The sequence below is a fragment of the Carica papaya genome, chromosome 9 (genome assembly GCF_054855325.1).
Source record: "Carica papaya isolate Zhongbai chromosome 9, ASM5485532v1, whole genome shotgun sequence".
Lineage (NCBI taxonomy): Eukaryota > Viridiplantae > Streptophyta > Magnoliopsida > Brassicales > Caricaceae > Carica > Carica papaya.
The window spans coordinates 19,497,416-19,519,565 of NC_142317.1; the positions used below are offsets into that span (position 1 = coordinate 19,497,416).

At 31.9% G+C, this 22,150-nt stretch overlaps 1 non-coding gene and 1 pseudogene across 2 annotated transcripts in view; both read left to right on the plus strand.

The window, feature by feature from the left end:
- Nucleotides 1-8,773: 8,773 nt before the first annotated feature.
- The window catches only part of LOC110809688 (alkaline/neutral invertase E, chloroplastic-like), a 60,002-nt pseudogene continuing 46,625 nt past the window's right edge, over nucleotides 8,774-22,150 (plus strand). The window contains exons 1-4 of the transcript XR_015816600.1: nucleotides 8,774-8,890; nucleotides 11,180-11,318; nucleotides 11,449-11,640; nucleotides 12,445-12,703. The product of XR_015816600.1 is annotated as an alkaline/neutral invertase E, chloroplastic-like (transcript). The remainder of the gene's footprint in view (nucleotides 8,891-11,179; nucleotides 11,319-11,448; nucleotides 11,641-12,444; nucleotides 12,704-22,150) is intronic.
- On the plus strand, nucleotides 20,025-20,131 carry LOC148240151 (small nucleolar RNA R71). The gene has a single exon (XR_015816633.1). It is a non-coding gene; the product is annotated as a small nucleolar RNA R71 (small nucleolar RNA).

A 22,150-nucleotide genomic window follows, 5' to 3' on the forward strand; every position in this document is an offset into this window, starting at 1 on the left:
TGTTAAAGTATAAGAGCCAAATTCAAATGTGAAGGAATTTGGTTTACAACTTCATGAACTTATTTATATATTCATAAATTAAATATATTATATATTTTTATAATATGGGTAATATTACAAGAGATAATTATATTTCTTAAATATTTTCTTAAATATATTAAATAGAATAAAGTATTAAAATTTTCAACAAGCTATTCGCATAACTTATCAAACTCAATTTTATATATTTCTAACTTATTTAAATTTATTCATTTATTTTTTTAAAAAAAAGATTTATGGCCTTCTCCTTTTTGCACAGATTTTATGCATATGAAGTCATAGTGGTCATAGAATACTTAAACATGATGGGGATAGTTTAGTGCGATTTGAAGCCCAAAAACGTGTTAGTAAGATTCGACGACCATATTTCATTGACTGACTTCAATCTCTCACGAAAAGATGATAATTCCATATCAACTATTCACATAATTTTTGATTAAAATGCATCATCAATCACAAAAACAAATTGTTATCCTGTTGATCAACCCAACTTTTCTAATTCATCAAGCATTCTACCCAATTGTATCACACCTGCAGTAGCCTCCTACTTACACCCTAGTCAACTTAAATAGAAAAAGAGTCAACACATCACACAGCTGTGGAAATCATCATAGAGCTAATGAATGTCTATCAATGTCTTTTATTAGGACCCACAAGTACTTAGCACCAGAAATTGTGTCTGGTGAAGGGCATGGAAACATGGCTAATTGGTGGACACTGGGGATATTCATATTTGAAATGTTATATGGGACGATATCGTGTTAGGGAGCTGACCAGGAGTTGCCCCTAGCAAATATTATGAGTTGAGCACTTGAGTTTCCTAAAAAAACCATGGTTTCAGAGCCAGCAAAGGATTTAATCACAAGGCTATTAACTAAGGACCCCACAAGGCAAATGGGGTCCATAATGGGTGCAACAACAATCAAACAGCCCTAATTTTTTGATGGTCTTAATTGGGCACTTTTGAGATGTATAAAATCACCATTTGATCCTTCTCCCATATCTTGTAATGAGTTTGTTACATTTGATAGTACTATAGAGAGTTCAATAGAGTATTACTAGGAAGCAAGAAATTTATTCTTTAATTTACATGATATATGTTTTTTTTATGTATATCAAATTTTAATAACTAGACAGAAGTGAGATTGAAGTAATTTGTACATTGGAGCAAAAAATTTTAATGAAATTCATGTTGAAAGGTTCAATATTTATAAAAATATATAATTAATGATTTACTGGATCATTTTGTCTAACAAATGATATAGCATTTTCAATTATTCTCAATTAATGTCTTTACTTAACCGTCTAGAAGTAATATTAATTTCTCTAATATGTGGTATAAGAGGTAGTAATACTCTTTTTAAGGTATTACTTGGATAAAACTGAAATGTATTACATCAAGGTCCTGATAATATCAAATAGCAAAACTCATGGGTCCTTGTGCAATGCTTCATTACTGCTTACCTAATTTGGGGTAAACAATGTTAAGGTTCAAGGGTAGTTGAGGATAAGGAAACTTTTGGCTTCAAGAGCTATTTTGAGATACCTATGATGTTACAAGATAGCTTTGTCAAAAGGTTGTGAAAGGTTTTAAAATTGTTCTCACGTTCTAGACCTATCTTAATAAAGACAAAGATGAATTATTATATTTTTAATTTTTTTTGTACTCCTTTTTGTTGATAAAAAAGTTAAACAACTCTTTTTTTTAAGTAAAGAAATAGATAGTGTGGGCACGAAATGGACACATGAGTTCCTCTATTTGTCGCGTATTACCTAGCAACATTTCAACTTTTGTGATAGTTTGAATCAACCGCTAAAATTATATCATCATCTATTGTCTAATTTCTAGCTATAATAGGACCATTTTTAAAGGTACCATGTCCAAATTTTATACTTGATGAATATTTTTCTAAAGTTTGGCTTGTTACTTGAGGATGTTTAAGCTTTCATTTCGTATTTTGTTTTTTTTCTTCTTAGTTAGATTTAAAAGTTTAATTGAATAGTACATAACTTAGCTAGGAATGTACTAAGGACTATTAAAAGATATATATTTATTCATGAACCTAAGTTTTTTGTTGACTTGCTTGAGCAAAATGGTTTTTACTATTAATAGATGATGATTTTTTCTTAAAAAAAGTAAATGTTCAAATGGATGTTATTGTATTGACTTACATTATATAAACTAATATCGTACTAGAAAAAAATAAACTAATTTTGTAGGTCAATCAAATAACAAAGTAGAACTTGACTTGAATGAATTATTTAATCTCATGCATATGAATAAATAAAATTACATGCATTTACTATTTAAAATGCAGTATTTGATGGTTGATCAGGAGAGCTTATGCTTTAATAAATAATATGAGGTGATTGATGGCGACTGCAATGAGACGCAACTAATACAAAGATAGAAGCTTTGATGTCTTATAGTAGAGGAGATAAAATTTTCTTTAGGTTTAAGTACATAAAGATGAACAATTTTATTTTCAGCTTTTTATGTATTTCTTTTTGTCGATATAAAAGTTAAATAAATTTTTTTTCCCAAGTAAAGAAATGGATAGGTTGTGCATGAAATGAACAAGTTGCTTCCTTTATTTGTTGTATATTTAGTTAACGACCTTTTGACTTTTAGTGACAACATCTATTAGCTGCTAAAATTTTGTCATTTATTGTCTAATTTTTAGTCGGATTTAAAAGTAACTTTCATTCCACATTTTGTTTCTCTTCTTTTTAATTGGATGTAAATATGTAATTAGATAGTATATAACATAGCCAGGGATGTAGTAAGGACTTCTAAAAGATATATAATTGTTCATGAGTCTTAGTTTTTTGTTCACTTGCTTAAGTAGAATGGTTTTTATCCATGATTTTTTAAAAAAGTAGAAAGTAAATGCCGTATTGGATGTTATTGTACTAACTTACATTGTTTGCTGTCTTATATAGTACTAGAATGAAATACGACTAAATTTATGGTTCAGTCAAATAATAAAGTATGATTTAACTTAAATAAATAATTTAATTTCATACAAATGAGGGAATCAAGTAACGTATATTTACTATTTAAAATACAATATTTAATGACTGATAAGAAAAACTGGTACTTCAATGAATAACGAGAGGTGATGGGTGATGACTATAATGAGATACAACTAATAGAGAGAGAGAAGTTTTAGTGTCTTGCAAAAAAGCATATTGAATTTTCTTTAGATTATAGAACACAGAAAACCTATTTTATTTCCCGTTTCTTTTATACTTCTTTTTGTCAATATAAATGTTAAATAATTTTCTTTTTCAAATAAAGAAATGGACAGGTTGTGCATGAAATGGATAAGCAGCTTCCTTTATTTGCCACAAATTTACGTTGCGACATTTTTATGTTTTATGACAATATAAATTCACTGGTAAAATTTCATCGTTTATTTTCTAATTTTCAACACCTTTTATCAGTTGAAGTAGTTTATTTGGAAAAAAACCATTTTTGTTTTTTATATAATATTAAAATGGATTAAATTAAACTCTTGTTTTTTATAAAAAACAAGTTTATTAATGCATACAATATTGGTAACACAAAATTCAAAAATATCCAAGTTTATTAATGCATACAATATTGGTAACCTAAAAATTAATCACTAGAAATGACCTAGATTATTAGCAATCTATTATAAATACTAAACTCATTACAACTCTCCACTGCTTTTGTGAGTACTGCAGATTCGAAAAAAAAAAACAATATCCCTCCTCTCAACAAAACCATATTTCTCTTCTCCAATAGTTTCGAATAGGATGGATCGAAGCACACAGCTCCTCGACATGATCCATTTGATAGAACAAGAGATTTAATGCTTAACATCTTATCTATTTTTCTCTTATTTGTTTATCGATCATGTATATATATCCATATTGTTGATTGATTTGCATTCGATTTTCTTTAAAGGGCATAGTCGATCTCTTTTTTGGAATAGTATATGAAATGAAAGGAGTACCTGGTTGCAGTCCTAATTATTTCTCTGATCTGCTCTCCACCTTCGTAGCTGAATCGAAAATCACGTTATCAGAAATGGCTAAAGCTTTGTATGTGTACATAATATATATCATGATATAGATCTAAGTAGTCATTAGCCACGTTTGATTAGTTAATGGTTTTTAATTATTTAGTCTTCTTCTCTTAATTTGCAGGGACAAAGTATCTAATGTAGATTTTTCTAAGATTTGTAAACTTTGCTTCAAGATCAAAGAAGACTCCTCCGGGTATATAATTAATACTAATCATCAAAGCTCAAAACTCTTTAATTTAGAGTATTTATGTGTGTTATTATTAATCTTATAATATGTATTTAATAATAAAAATTCTCAAGTAAAATTTTTGTTTGTAAAAATTCATACATTTTAATAGTTAAATGATATATCATGAGATATATAATCTGATTTGAACTCATACTCTTATAGATAAGGATAAAAGTACGCAGACATCCACCTAGTAGATAAATAGTTAATAATTTAATTAACCAAATATCTATTTATATTTGATTGGTATATGTGTATACTTAATTAATAAATTAATTAGTTTAATAGTTGAGACATTTCGTTTTTTACAAGAGGTCATAAGTTCGAGTCAAATTATACTTTTGTTTGTTCTATCATTTGAAAGTTACTTGTATTGAATTGCAATTAGTGTATATTGCCTAATTAATCTCGAGTGAAAGTATACTTTTGTGTGTATTCTTACTTGAAGATTATTTGAATTGCGTTATGATTGATGTATATAACTTAATCAATAGATTTACACAATTTTTATTTTAAAAAATATTAGCTGATTTTAATTGCAGTCTTAGTGCTTGTTGAATGGCATTAAAATGTGAGGAATTCATCAAAGCATCTGATGAAAAGAGCAAGGAAAGTTAAGCTTTCATCCATAATTGACATCATAAATCAATTAACATATCTCTCTTTTGTGTTTTTTTCTAAATTTTTTTAATTTTTTTTTTTAAAAGGTGTGTAGTAGCATTGGATGCAATCAAAATGAATTCACATTGGTGAAGGAAAAAATAAAATCCTTCTTGAGGTAATATTTTATTTTATATATTTTGCAAAATTTTATTTTCATATATATATATTTTCTCTTATGAATTTTGTAAAAATTTTAACTCAATTTAAATTTATAGACTTATACAGTATTTGTTTTACTTAATTGAAAATCTATTTTGCCAGCTACATAATTATAGCTATTAATAATTATAATGAATTATAAAAATATGGCAGTAGTTAAAACTTTTGTGTTTTATATAAGATTTACGAGTTTAAGTTTCACGAAGATGTAAAGTTTACATTTTAATAAAAATTAAAACTATTTTTTAAAATATTAAACATTGTACATTTTGATTTTAAAATCTTTATTGTTATTATTATTATTTTTCACTGAATGGGGTATGTGCGCTGATGCAGTTGGAAACAAGCACTACCCCTCGTAAGTGCAAGCGCACTCGTTTAAATTAAGATAAAGTTGGGAAACTCACGGGTCCTTGTGTGGTGCTTTAGGATTGCTTAGCTAATTTAGGATAAACAATGCTAAGGTTCAAGGGTAGTTGAGGATAAGGAAACTTTTGGCTTCTAGAGTTATTTTAAGATACCTATGAGGTTACAAGATAGCTTTGCCAAAAGATTGTGTAGGGTTTTAAAATTGTTCTAGTGTTCTAGACATATCTTAAAATAATTATGAGATGTCGAGCATGTATTAGGTCTTACTAAAGCTCTACAACTGCGATGTTACATCTAAATCTAAAGGTTTTAGTCTTTTCTTTTTTTTAATGTTATGTCGCACTAAGATATAAATTTTATGTCCTAAAATTTAATTTAGTATAGATTTTGTTTTACTTAGTTATATGGCAAATTTTGTACCTAGTACAAATTTTATACTTGATGAATATTTCTTTGAGTTTAGGTTATTACTTGAGGATGTTTAAGCTTACATTCTGCATTTTGTTTCCTTTCTTTTAAGTTGGATTTAAAAGTATTATATGAATAATGCATAGCTTAGCTAGAGATGAGTAAGGACTTCTGAAAGATAGATAATTGTTCATGAACCTCAGTTTTTGCTTCACTTACTTGAGCATGATGGTTTTGGTCTCTTACTTGAGCATGATGTTTTTTATTGTTAATGAATAATGATTTTTCCTTAAAAAAAAAATCGTAGTTGATTCAGTGCCAAAAACAAATACTATTAAATTTATATTTCAATCAAATAATAAAGTAGAACCTAATTTGAATGAATTATTTAATTTTATGATAAATAAGTGAATTGAATGGTGCATATTTATTGTTTAAAATATAGTAGTTGATGACCAATTATGAGAACTAACTCTTCAATGAATAATTAGAGGCGATTGATAGTGACTACAATGAAATGTAACCAACAGAAAGATTTGCAACAGACAAAGATGAACTATTTTATTTTTAATTTTTTTTTATACTCCTTTTTATTGATACAAAAGTTAAACAACTTTTTTTTGGTACTCCTTTATAGTGTGCTTGTCCTCACTATAAGATATCTCCTTCGTTTGCACATCCACTTTACTTATCATTAGCCATGTGATTCAGAGAAAAGAAAAAGCAGAGAGAAAAAGAAAAGATAGTAGAAAAATGAGAGAAAATTTAGATATAGAATTAAAAAATAATCAAATGAAATGAATAAATAAAACAAAGGGACAAGATGAGAAAAAAAAGCAAGTGGAATTTTCATATAATTTCTTATTTATTTATAATGATCCACAATTATCCAAAACAAAACTAAATACGATATATACAATTACATTATTATTGGTTGTGTGGAGATATTGAAACCACACAACATTGTCTTCTCTGTTTCCAGATTTTTCTACTCTCAAACATTGCTTCGATACAAACCCACTTTTTATTTCATGTGAGGTATGCACTTTTTTCCTTTTATTTTCTCGATTTAGTTTTAGAGTATATTCATTTTTAATATCACTTCATCTGGGTTTGGATTTAAGCTACGATATTTTTTTTCTCCTTTTGGAATCCTTGATTTATGAATGGTCCAATTAGTAGGACTTTTGTTAAGTTCTATCATGAATTGACTGGTTATTTGGATGCTTTTTGTTGTTTTTTACAAAAAAATTTACATCGCTGTCTCGTAATCATCAGCTTTTGCCTTTTGATGAGTTTTTCTCACCGTTTGAGTACTCTTATTATCTAACTTTTGGGTATTAGAAGATAATTCTTCTCTGGTTCCTAAAAAAAAAGGGGAAGAATAGATATATTACATATATTTGTAGCATCATTTCTGTGACATGCCAAATGCTTCTTAAGGCAATGGGTATCAGATACAGAAACAGGATTACGAGTGCATGATAAAATTTTATGCAGCGGAATAAATTAATACAAATCCCTTACAATATATATGAGTTCCATTTACATATATATAACTGAGGTTAGAAATGGCTACAAAATATAAAGTCAAAATACAAATGAGGGCCACTTCTTTTACTATGCTATTGGACTCATCAGAGTGCGAGAATGATCATGCACTCAAGTTTTATGGATCCACAGGATCCTCATAAACCTCAATAGGTAGGTCAACAAGCAGTTCCTCAATTTCTTCCTCATCGGGGGGGAGGGGGAGGGGCATAGAAAGAGTGAGTTTCATATACTTAGTAAAGAAAGAATTATTTAAATAATATCGTAAGGTTTTAAAAGTAAATTATTCTAACATAAATGCTTATCATTTGGCTACTTTGTAGACCTATCTTACATTATGAAAATAATTTATTTATTAGAGAAAACTGCACGTTGATAGAAGCAAAACAAACACACATCAGACCAAATAATAGAGAAAATCAAATAAATCATTAAATGCTCAGATTTTTGTGTCATGGTTTTCGATTTTGTTACAATTTTCATTTCTGAAGGCAGATATAGATTTTTAACTACCCATGTGGAATGACCAGATCATATATAGATAACAACAATTTGCTCAGGCACATTTCCAGCTTGTCAAACCATGATACGATCTACGACTACAGCCGTACCGACCATAGTGATCCTATCAGATATTCTATAGTCATGACAGTACTTAGCCAAAGATGACCCCTAACAGATATTTGTGTCACCACTCTTGTCGAAGGGTACGCCATCATCCATAGGGAGCAGTCCTTTTATATCTTTCCAGACCAGATGAGGGAGGGAAAAACAGATATCCCAAATGGGGTTAGGGAAACAGATATCCCTCAGAGATAAAAAACTTAATGAGACACTTGATGCATTATACATGTCAATACAGATACATACTTCAAATAATTCATTCTTCATTCCACACTTTTTTTCTTTTTTTTTCTTTTTTTTATTTTCTAGGTAACAACACTGACTTCATATTATTATATGCAAATCATCAAGTGTTTATAAATCAAATAACATGCTTGAAATTAAGAATAGTTCAACTTATTAGACCTATGAACATAAAAACATGCAAAACAGGCAAAATCAAAATTATTATATTTAATAATTTTTTTTTTATATAAAATTATCTCTTAAGACGTTTAAAGAAATACTAAATTCTTTACCGAAACCTTGATAATTTCTTCTACACCGTTCTTCTTTATTTCTCTCCTTCTCTCTCTAGATTATTCTCTCTCTAATTCTTGAAAAATAGAAGAATGGAAGTTTGTGGAAGAATGAGAAGGTAAGACCCTATTTATAGAAATTAGGAACCATCAGATTCATGCAAGTGGTGAAATTCGGTGAAGAGAGAGAGGAAAAAGATGCTCAAGATGAAAAACGAGGGAGGAGAGTCTCCTTTGTCGGCGGCGCACTGCCTGAGGTGGCAATGGCCCGCTTAGTGCGCTGTTAGCTAACCTACTGGCGCATGACCCTCTTGCCGCGTATGCAAAAGCTAGCCTCCTCATGCAGACCTACTGCCTGTAGGCCCCAGGCGCACAGTTGCCTATTTGCGCAAGCCTGTTACGCGGCGGCATGCGAGGTGACGCACGGAGGGCTTGCCTGCGCGCGATAAGATGCGTGCAGGGTTTGACCCCGCGACGCGCATGTGGATGGGACATATGCGCTATGCACACGTCCTGCCCCCATTGTGCACGTGCGCGCGCACAGTTCGCAGGCGCCCGCACAAGTAGCTCCCTTCCCCGCAGGATTTTTCCATGGGATTTTTCCCGTTTAGTCGCTTTTCCAAAATTTCATTTTTTTCTTTTTTTTTGTACTAAATAAAATAAAATAAAATTAAATGTAATTAAATAAAAATAGAATTAATTAAGATAAAATTAAATAAAATAAAATTAAAATCTACAAAATTCACGAATTATGATAGTAATTTGCGGAGTAAATTAAATGCGTTCAATGCGTCCTAAAGGTCAGGATAAATAGGGTTTTTTAAATTAATTAAGCACAATTATGGACGGGGTGTTACAATTTCATTAGTCTTCCTTGAGTGTCAAAGTTTATTTTCCTTTTTATTGTTGAATTTTTGGCTTTTGGGCTGAATGTCTAATTTAGTTGAAAGTTTTCACTAAAATACTTGCAGTGAATCTAATGCCTTGATTTGTTCATTTTGCTTGTTTTTTGATTTAAAGTTAATCATTCTTGAAATCAAAGTGGAGGAAGATGTTTTTTCGATCGGGTCAGGAATCTCTTGGGTGCAGTTTGATCAAATAAGGGTTTGAGGTTTGAGAGGTTATAATTATTTGATTAGCATTATGTCTATGGGAGCTTCTGGGGCAGTTTTGCCCGTTTTATCTGGAACTATTCCCAGTCCTTTTAATTCTGATCCATGTTTTAGCAAATTTGATTCAAGATTTCATCCTAAATGAGTTGTAAATTTTTTGAAAAAAAGGGCACAGAGGTATAAACAATTTTTCATGTGTCCTACTATGCCACTAGGTTTCATGGGATCCCAACTAATTAAGGGGTTAGGAAGTGGATTGCATAGGAATAGAACAACAAACAGGTTCCAGCTTCTAAGCTGCAAATTACAACATGATGAAAAGTTTGGGGGAACAAGTACCGAAAGAAATGGAGCATGGTTTGTGGATAGTGCTAATGAACTAAATTAAATAATAGGGGATACAAACTGAGTGTTCTGGAATTTGGGGATGTTAAATAATTGAAACAGTAAAAGGAGAGTTTAACATCTAATTGTACAGCTGGACCAGTTACGACAAACTTTCAGAAGGCCATTATAGATTCTATTGAGGATGAAGCATAGGACCTATTGCGTGACTCTGTGGCTTATTACTGTGGGAGTCCTATTGGAAATATTGCCGCCAATGATCCCACCAGTTCCAATATGTTAAATTATGATCAGGTCTTTATCCGTGACTTTATACCTTCTGGCATTGCCTTTCTTTTGAAGGGAGAGTATGACATTATTCAGAATTTTATCTTTCATACCCTTTAGTTGCAGATAATGTGAAATTTTATTAGTAGGATCGCATTTGCTTTTTATTCTGGCAATTAATCATTTGCAAATAGCAGTTTGGACTAAAACACTTTTTTGCTTGTTTCTGTAAATTAAGAAGTGCAACAGATACACGTGATATGCATCTTTCTTTTTATTGTTCATATCTCAGGTGGGCTTTTCCAAGAAATCCCTCTACTGATTAGGTGCTTTTTGATTATGAAAAAAATATCATATAAGAGAAATGTATTTTTTCAAATAAGCATCCATCTAATTTGTTCACAAGTAGTCCACATAGTTAAACCTCTATCAATGAGTTCACTTTCAAATCTGGCTATCAAGATAATTCCATAAATTCTTAGTAACTGGTTTTTATGTGTGGTTGAATGTACACAGGACAGCATGTGCCTTTTCTATAATATTTTTACAAGATTATGATTATGTTAATGAATCTTCTTGATATGTAACCATATTGTGAATAAAATTGACTACTTGTTTCATAGTTGCGAGAATGTGACTATTGGCACCTAATCAACCCATGCAGTGATGTAATTTAGAAAATACTTTGAGTACTAGGTAAATCTGTGCATGAGCGATCCCCGGTGGGGCCATGACCATTCGATAAATTATATCCTAGTCTCTTGCTCACCTCAGACATAATTGATATGTATTTTGTTTTTGACTTGCTTTACAGAGCTGCGAAAAATGATGGACTATTAGAGCCCTTATCAGGGGTTGATGCCGACTAGTTTCATGGTGAAAACTGTTCCCTTGGATTGTGATGATTCTGCTATAGAAGAAGCATTGGATCCTTACTTTGGAGAGGTAGCAATTAGCGTTGTTGCACCAGTCTATTCTGGTATGCGGCAAACTTTATATCATGCCAGAAGTTGTTCAGAAGATGACATATGCATTGTGTTTGTTTATCATGACGAGTTTTTACTTTTTTTCCTTTTTCATAATTCCTCTTATCTCTACTTCTTTTGTAGGTTTATGGTGGATTGCGTGCATATGGAAAGTGCTCTGTTGATCTAACTGTTCAGGAGAGAGTTGACGTGGAAACTGGAATTAAAATGATATTGAAGCTTTGTCTTGCTTATGGTTTTAACATGTTTGCTACATTATTGGTGACTGATGGTTCTTGCACGATTGGAATTCATGGTCATCCTCTCGAAATCGAGGTGATTAGTTCTCCTGATATTGAAATAGTATTTTTTTAATTTAGAATATAGAATTAGTATGTGGAATGAGGAATCATCAAGGCATATTCATTTTTTTGTTCTAACAGTTGTTTGAATAGCCATATGTGCCTGTCAATTGTTTATTTCAAGCAAGGAAAAAATTGCCTTTATGGTTCATTTGAAATACTAATGGACATTTGGTATTCAGTTTTTGATTTTTTGGAGATTGTGACTTTTGTAACAAAAGAGTGGGGGTACAAAATAATTTAGCACATGGTGTAATAAGAGCTTGTTACAGCAACTGTGCTGGAAGTGAAATTATAAAACTAAATCATTTTGGGAAATAACAGTGGAAGTTTAAAAATAAAGCTAGGATTAAGTACTTGACAAGCTTGAGTTAAACTGATATCATATCTTGGTGCTTCTCAAGTGAGTTTCTGGCAGGTGTAATAAGTATATGATTCCAGTCTGGTCGATTCAGAAAATGTTCAGCTATTGGAATTGTTACTCATTGTATTTTTGGTTGTTTTCGAATGGTGCAACTCCCAAAATGATGGAGATTGTATAGTTTATAGCATATATTTTTGAGATAGTTCATAGCTTACATGTTTGACACCATGGAGATCTGGTTTCTTCATTAAGTGTGTTTGTAACATATTGGTAGAAACAGCAGATTATGATCTGACTCACTAGCCTATATGAATCGGCCATTATTTAAATTTATAAGTTGGTAACAGAGAGATCTTATTTGTTTACCTTCTTTTCTTATGGTATCTCCAGTTAATCCTTTTTTTTTTCTTGTAGGCACTATTTTATTCTGACTTACTTTGTGCACATGAAATACTTACTCTAGAAGATGGATCAACTGATCCTATCTTGGCACTGAATAATCGCCTACTTGCTCTTTCATTCCACATCAAGAAGTATTACTGGATTGATTTGCGAAAACTGAATGAGATTTATCATTACAAGACTGAGGAGTACTCATATGATGCAGTTAATAAGTTCAACATTTACCCATATCAAATTTCTCCTTGGTTGGTGGAATGGATGCCCAATAAAGGTGGTTATCTAATTGGAAACTTACAGCTAGCACATATGGATTTCTGATTTTTTTCTCTAGGAAACATGAGGTTTGTTGTAAGCAGTCTGGCAACAACTAACCAGTCACATGCCATGCTGGATCTTATTGAAGTGAAATGGGCAGATTTGGTAGCAGACATGCATTCAAGATATGTTATCCCACTCTTGAAGGTCAAGAGTGGCAAATAATCACTGGTAGTGATCCTAAGAACATGTAAGATATCTGCTCTTGTATTATTTATTTATGATCTATTTCTTCATTATCGTCAGCCTTGCTCATTACATTTCCTTCTGATGCAGGCTTGGTCTTACCACAATGGTGGTTCTTGGCGAACTTTGCTATGGCTAGTTAGTTTGTTATGCTTAAATATTATCTCTGCATCTAATGTTTTGTTCATTGTCCCAAAGAACCCTTTGTAGCAGTTATATTTAGGGATAAGTTTCCTGTGTTGTCATGCTTGAATCCATATTGGATATGGCACCTTGTTGATGTTTTATAAAATAAAGCAATAATGAAGGAATGTTGGCAGTTTTGGAGAAAAGAGCTTTGTTGAACTCAGACTTGCTGCAAATTTACTACAACGGCAAAGAAAAATATAACATACAAGAAATGAATGCAGTAGAAAAATAAAAATATTAATCAAAACATTTAATGGGTATGAACAACAGCTGGAATTTTAAGTGCAGTGGGATGATATATTCAGCAACTAGAAATGCCTTTTAAATAGGCTTTACAACTCAACTAAAAACAAAAAAAATAGTAGAATAATTTGCCACTCAAATTCTATCACTACTGACAAAACATCAGAAATTTTAGGAGATAAATCAAAAATTGAGTCAAATATCCAGCTGTCAATATTGAATTAGTCTTTAATACTCCCCCTTGATTCAAAGTTGCAAAAACCAAGCAGATTTCTCAAGTAGACATGCTTGTCGTAGGAGAGATTTTGAAGAAATATCAGCTACCTGCTCATTGGTATTGCAATACTGTAATTTAATTGACCCATCTGCCACAAGATCACGGATGAAGTGAACTTGAATATCAACATGCTTTATTCTCCCATGATAAACTGGATTCTTGGACATAACAATTGTTGTTTTGTTGTCATAATAAATAGTAGTTTCTTCATTTTTCTCTTGACTGAGATCTGCCAAAATTCTTCTGAACCATACTGCTTGATAAGCTGATGTCACTGCAGCTGCATATTCTGCTTCAGATGAAGACAGAACTGTTGTAGCTTGTTTCTTTGAACTCCAGGCAATAGCAGCTGATCCGAGATTGAATATGTAACCTGAAGTGCTCTTTCTATCCTCCAAGCAACCAGCCCAATCACTGTCACTGAACCCAGCCAGTCTGAAATATGATATTTTCTCATACCACAACCCATAATCAAGTGTTCCAGCCATATAACGCAATACTCGTTTGGTTGCCCCTAGATGATGCATTGAAGGGTTGTGCATAAACCTGGAAATTAGTCCAATTGAAAAAGCTCTATCTGGCCTTGAATGGGTCAAGTAAATTAAGCCATCAAGCAAGCTTTCAAAGTGGCTTGTGTTAGCTTATTAAGTTCCATCAATAAGCTACAACTTCTCATTAAAATTCATTGGTGCTGCTGCAAATTTACAACTAAACATGCTGAATTTTATAAGTCAGTTGCATATTTTCCTTATGACATAAAAATGCCATCTTCAACTTGCGTCACCTCTAACCCAAGAAAATAATTCAGCAAACCCAAATTTGACATCTCAAATTTCCTTTTCATGCACAACTTGAACTCATTAATAAGAGAAGAAGATGAACCCATATATATAATGTCATCAATATAAAGGCAAACAATGAGGGAATCATTTTTACCTTGTGTTTTAAAGTAAAGAGTGGATTCATTCTTACTTTTCTCAAAGCCATTCTCCAAAAAATATGACTCAATTTTGCTATACCATGCCCACGGAGCCTGCTTTAAGCCCTAAAGAGCCTTCTTTAACTTGTACACTTGTTCCTCTTGCCCACGAACTACAAAACCTTCAGGTTGAGAGACATACACTTCCTCATCCAGCACTCCATTTAAGAACGCTGACTTGACATCAAATTGGTAAATAGGCCAATTTAATTGAGTAGTTAAAGCTATTAGAATTCTCACTGTCTCAAATCGTGTAATCGGATAAAATGTTTTATCATAATCCACACCTTATTGTCGCGCATAGCCTTTCACCACAAGCCGTGCCTTGTGTTTTTGTATGCTGTCATCTGCTTGAAATTTTGTTCTAAACACCCATTTCACTACAATAGCTTTCTTGTCTTTCGGTAGATCCACCAAATCCCATGTTTCATTTCTACAAATTGCTTCAAGTTCTTCCATCATTGCATGATGCTATTCTTCCTTCTCAGCTGTTTCTTCTAGTGGATTAGTTACAAATAAGGCTTGTGTAACCTCGTAAATTTCAGCTAATGGCTTGAATTTTCTTGGAGGAGTATCATCATCGGATGAACTTTTACTGCTAGAACTTGAAGAAGTGGAGGCTGATGGAGTTGAAGAAGGTGAGCTGGAAGTATTTAAAGGAGTTGGTTGTTGTCCATTAGTTAGTGGAGCTTCATTTTCAAGTGGAACTTCAAACTAAATGCTATCTGATTTTTTTTTTCCAAACTCCAGCTTGCATCTTCATCAAATACAACATTCCTACTAATAATTATTATTGTGATGTGAACTCACTAGCAAGTGCACAGTTCGAACACATACCATAGCGGTAAATTCGTATATTTTCCCTTGAGAACTAATATAACAATTACTAGAATCACAACTAATTGATAGTATTTGGCCAACAACTAAGAGAATAAATATAAATTAAAACTTAATAACAAAAAGAAACAATGAATTCGGATTAATTAACAATCAAGATATAATAATAGTCAAGATCTTAGAATCCATCGTAAGTTCAACTATGAATTTTTTTAATTCAATCTACAACCAGAACTTTCCCCCAATTTCATTCAATCATGTAGTAATCTATTTCTAAAGATCAATTACCTTACCTACTTCATTGTAACACACATATCTCTATGTATTAGTATGAATAAGTGCATTAACATTCAATCATCAAATATATAAATCATGCCTAATATCTCTACTAACATTTAATCTATTGTGCTAACTTGCTATTCTAATGAACAATCAATCTCTCAATTCAATCATTCATCATAAGTAAATAAATAAGTGATTAATCTATTTATGCATTAAGTCACAAGATAAAACATAGGGATTAGGGAAAAAGCCTTTCATAGATTTAATAAGAAAATCACAAAGTATCTATTAAGATTTCATCAAAGATCCAAAGAAAAGCATTTAGTTACACATCATAAAGAAAATTACGAGAATAAAATCTAAAGGAAACGTGAAAAGAATAGTCGAGTATAAGAAGTTCTTGATGTCTGCAGTTGTCTTCTCTTTTTTCGTCCTCCAGTCTCCCCTTTTTTTTAAGATCCTCTTCTTTTAATATCGTTCAAAACCTTATTTTCTGATCTGGCACGCCCCGGCCGTGTCGAATTGACACAAGACCATGTCTTTCTCGAAATTATGTCAATTTTCAGCTTTTAGACATAACATAGCTGTGTCTCCCAGACACACAATCGTGTCTCTTTCATCGAGAAAAAAAGAAATGCTACCTTCTTAACACATGGCCGTGTGTTAACCTAGTATAGGGCACACGACCGTGTCTTTCAAGAACATGGCCATGTCTCACTCCTCAAAAAAAGAAACGTTGGCTCCGTAACACATCTTCATGTTTCAACCATTTTTTGCCCAAATCTTGTTCCAGCCCACTCTAATTTGCTTCTAAGTCCCAAAATCATTCGTAAAAAGTGCCAAAGACAATCTAACAACAAATTTGAAAAAAATCAATCAAAATCAACTCAAATAAAATAGAAAAATATTTATAAAATTCAATTATATCAACTCCCCCACACTTGAGTTTTTATTTATCTTCAAGCAATCTTAAATCCATTCCACAGCAAAAACATTAATGAAATCCTCCTCATCAAGACTATATTACCTCAAGATAACACAAAATAATATGTAAAAAGGCACAATCATCTATATAAGATAATTCAATAACTTTAGAAGATAGACCCCATCCAAACTGATCTTATTCTTACAAATTAAGTATTCAAAACATTCTATGAGTTGTTCAATCATTCGTAGTATCCAAACTTTATAATCCAAAACATAATCAAGCTCAGTTGACAAAAGAGTAGGCATACATACAACTTTATTTATTAATTTTTTTTAAAGCACCTTATTAATTGTTCATAATGTCAATCGACTTTTTTACGCGAAAGCAAACATTGGTGATGTCAGCCCGGTTACTCAGTTGATCACACTTCTGAATGGCCACTAGCTCTACTCATAAGACACATTTTATTTTTGGAACTACATCGGTCCACTAAGGAGTAAAACCTTCCTACCAAATGCAGCTGCATTCACAGGGCTCAAAATGAGACCTCTAGTTAGGCAGTATAGTGTCGAACTGCTAAGCTATGCCCTATGGTGGTGTAAAATTGAGTGATTAGCAGAGTATTTTTTTTTTTTACTAGCTTTACTCATCATCAACATTTTATTCTTTGAGCCAAATCGGTCCACTAAGGAGTAAGCTCTCCCTACCAAAGGCAGCTGCGTTCCCAAGGCTCAAATTGGAGACCTCTGGTTAAGCTAGCATAGCGTCAAACCGCTAAGCTACGCCCCTTAGTGGTGTAAAATTGAGTGATCAGCAGAGTATTTTATTATTATTATTATTATTATTATTATTGCATACATATATATCTAATTCTATACCTAAATATGCTTTCTTTTGTAAGGAATTATTCAATTTAGATAAAAGAACAAATTTCACGACTCAAAGGATGTAGAAGATCTTAAACTCTCAAAACTTGAATAAACTAAATAAGGTCAAATACTTCCATTGCTAAACTATTTCCACAAATAATCTTATCTCAATGCATATAGATTTAATGCCATAGTTATTATAATAGGTAGTCATGAAGCAACAGGACACATCAAGATCAAACCATAAAACTTCATTAAGATTTAATTAAGATTTAGAGGATAATAACAAATATAGAATTAGAATACCACTCCCCCACACTTAATTGCGAATATGTCCCCATAGTTCACAAAGCCAAAAAATAAAAGGCAATGACAACAAAAGAAATGAAACTTCCTTGAAATTTTGATGGAGTAGCGTCCATTGCAGCCTCGATGAAGTTCGCAAAAAAAAAACCTAAAAACATACTGACAACACCAAAGTCAAATTAAGCAAGCAAGTTAGTAATAAAGGAGAGAAGGAAACTAAAAGATATAAAAGGTAAAGATAGACTGAAAAACAAATATAAAGAAAATGAAAAATAAAATAAAATAAAAACAAAAGTGAGACTAACTGTCTGACGGTGGGTAGGGTGGGGGTTGGAATCCTATATGCTGAAAGAACACCATCATATAATGCTCAATTTACCTTTAGCGTTCTTCAATTCTTTCTTGTGCCCTACTTAGCTGATCTAGTCTTTCCTCTAAGATGGAACTTGAATTAGGACATACTTCTACATTGGCCTGGAGAGAGCTAGGCCCACCCCTATCCATGGGTCCCGACCACCTTGATTTCAACTTGTCTAGTGGTTTTTTAGTTGATGGTTTGTCTTTATCTTTACTAGAGTTACGAATCTCCTCAAATATGAAGTTCTTTTGTGCATTAAACTAAGGTATCGCTTCTAGCAAATCTACTTGCTCCTTGACTTCTTCATTCTTCATGTTACTCCTTTCTCCATTCATGAAACCTTGTTTTATTGCATCTTTAAAGTAATTTTTCTGAAAAACACCTTGCACGATCGAATCAAGTGTATCAATCATGAAACAAGTGTCATATGAAATATGTGCATATTTTATGGATTTAGACATATAAAAAGAAATTTCCTCATCAAATACCATAAGAGTCAATTTACCATCATGAACATCAATTAAAGCTCTAACAATTGCTAGAAATGGTCTTCCTAGGATAATTGGTATCTCAAAGTCCTTTTCCATATCTAAGATCACAAAGTCTACTAAAAATATAAACTTATCAACCTTAACTAGCACATTTTTTATTATTCCAACTGGAATTTTAATAGATGTATATGCTAACTGCAAAATAATCTTAGTAAGCTTAGGTTCTCTCAATCCTAGCTTCTTGTAAGTATCATATAGCATCAAATTGATATTAACTTCTAAATTACATAATGCTTTTTCAATTGAAAGGTCACCTAAGTTACATGGAATAGTAAACTTACCTGGATCCTTTAAGTTTTGTGGTATCTTGTTTTGTAAATTAGTTGAGCATTCTTCATTAAGCATTACCATGGCCATGTCATTTAACTTCCTCTTTTTTGAGAGAATCTCCTTTAGGAGCTTTGCATAGCTAGGCATCTGTTTTAAAGCTTCAACCAAAGGAATATTGATATGTAATTGTTCAAAAATATACAAAAATTTACCAAATTACTTTTTGGTTGCTTTAATCTCCTTGAATATGGAATGTTGGAGTGTTCTCCTCCTCGATTAGGTAACTCCTTCTCTTGATCTCTTTTTTTTTCTTCTTCTTCCTTGTTTGGGTTGCTCTCATCTGCTTGTGTTATCTTCCTTGGTTCCAACTCACTAACTATTTGTCACTCCTCAATGCTATAGCATTCACATGCTTTCTTGGGTTGGTCTCTGTGTTGCTTGGCAAAGTTCCTTAAGAATGCTCAGAAATCAAATTTTCCAATTACCCAATTTGGTTCTATAGACTCTTGATGGAGGCTTCATTACTTTGCAGCCTAGTGTCCATTGCTGTTATGAATTTGGCTAGCATATCTTCTATGTTTGGCCTTCATTCAATGGGGGGCAGAGCTAGTGGGGAAGCTTGTCTCTGATTATTTTGGTTGCCCCATGAAAAATTAAGGTGATTCCTCCATCCAGGATTATAGGTATTAGAATAAGGATTCCTTTATTGAACTTCATAATTCTGAACTTGCACTGTTTATACTGTCACCATATTTATGTTGTCTAACTTCTTAAGTAAGGCCTCAATTTATGCAAATAGAATAGTTGTCAACACTATGCAAGCCAACATTCTTTCTCGATGAAGATCTCTCTTTCTCCCATTGGTAACTGTTGTTTGTCATCTCCTCAATCAACTTGTAGGCAGCCTCAGGTGTCTTGTGGTTAGTGTTCCTCCAGCTATTGCATCAATCATGGTCTTAATGTTGGTGGTGAGACCAAATCTGTACTTGAAGCCACATAAGTAGACCATGGTGAGGAACTCTCCTTAGCAAATCCTTATAGCGATCCCAAGACTCATACAATGATTCTCCATCTATTTGTGCGAAAGTGGTGATTTCATTTCTCAACCTAATTGTCTTTGAAGATGGAAAGTACTTGGCTAAAAAATACTGAGCCATATCCTCCCAAGTAATGATGGAACCAGCTGAAAAAATTCCAAATCAGTTGAAAAATTCAATTGATATATAAAGCATTGTCTGAGAGAGTGATTATAGAGTGATGATAAGATATTTCTTGCAAACTCATATTTTTATTCATTACATATTTTCGTTTTACTACAGAATTGTAAGTTTTTAGTTCTTAGCATCAACTCATGAAGGAAACTAAATCTTTGTTACAAACTTCTAAGTTTATGGGATCAGTTCATAAAAGAAACTAAAGCTAAGCTCATAAAGGAAACTAAACATATAGCATTCAACAACTTTTACTTCATCTGGGTCTAGTATTAGCCACAATCCTTCTCTCAAACTATATCACAAAAAATATCAAAAATAAAAAAATAAATATATTTCCAACAACAATAAAAATTAACCTCATATATATGTATATATTTTCAAATTTTAAATGAAGAAATTACATAGAAATTTTTGGGTTGTGGGTCAAATTACATTAGTAATTGAGAAACTATATTGTAAAAATAAGTATACAATATAATAGCTTAAAAAGATTATTAATGAAAATGTGACATGATTACCTGTTGTAAAATACCAACAATAATTATTAATTACCTCATGAAGAATGCTTAATTTTTGTTGCAAGATTGAGAATTCATGTTTGAGTGCTTCCAATTGCAGATACACCTATAGAAAAAACACAAGTGTCTCAAGATGAATTTTTTACCCAAAGTTAAGTTGATCATCAATATTTGAGTAAATGGAATTTCAATATATATATATATATATATATATGTATTGGTGCGTATATTTGCATAAGAATATTATACAGATGAAAAAAAAAAAGACAGAAAAATAAATGTTTGCTTACTTTTGCTTAGATTTTTCCTCAATAGGCTTAAGGAATTCACGACAGATCTATGCCATGTGACAAGCACCAATGCTGGAGTACCATAGTAACCATGATTATATATATACACACACAATAATATTTATTATGATCTATACGTTAATATCTTTTATATAGTTTATCCGGGGTTGTATAATTAATTACCATGAAGAAGCCCCTTTAATTTTGAAAATAAGTTCGTCAATCTCGTGAAATCCACCTTTTGTTTTTCACTCAAGTTAAATCAAAAGCAAAATTATCTATGCTTATATATACACACCCAGTTATATATATATATATACCCACGTAATATATGAATGATTAAACAAATATAAATGAATTGAACGACTGTTTATATTTTTATTCGCATTAGAATATTAAGTTCCACTTTTAGCATTACGCAAAATTAATATATATTGCATTTTACCAAAAATACTAAAGACATGCAATATTATATCTATATATTGATATATATATATGTAGACACATATAATTTTATCATCATATTCATTAAAATAACTCGAGAATCGTTCATGAAAGTAGGAAACAGGTAGAAAAAATAGAAAGGTCCACATTCTTGAATCTCTTTCATTCCATAAGCCATTGCAAGCTGCTCGTCCACCATTCCCTGCACCTCACCATTACAAGAATTAACTAAACATGCATGCATCAAAACTATTATATATATATATATGTATCATACAGTAGCATATGAGAGAAAAAGTGAGTGAGAGAGAGAGTACCTCCTGTTCCATTTCTCGTATAACATTTAAGATCTGGGCTTTGAGAGCAGCCGTATCAGCCATTAATGAGAAGAAGAGCTAATCAACTGGTAATTGAGCTTGATGGAGAAGACGGTGTGTATAGGTGTATGTATATATATAGAGAGTGAAATGGCGGTTACATAGAGTGGAGTAACTGATAGTGAGTTGTTCACCATTTTCCTTCACAAGGAAACAAAATGCAATCTCCTATGCATATAACTCTCTGTTATCTGATCTGTAAACCACTCATCATCATTCATAAAAATTTTCTATGTCATGTGCTGAGCGTTTCTTCCTTTTCAATATTTTTTTTTTCTAGTCTTT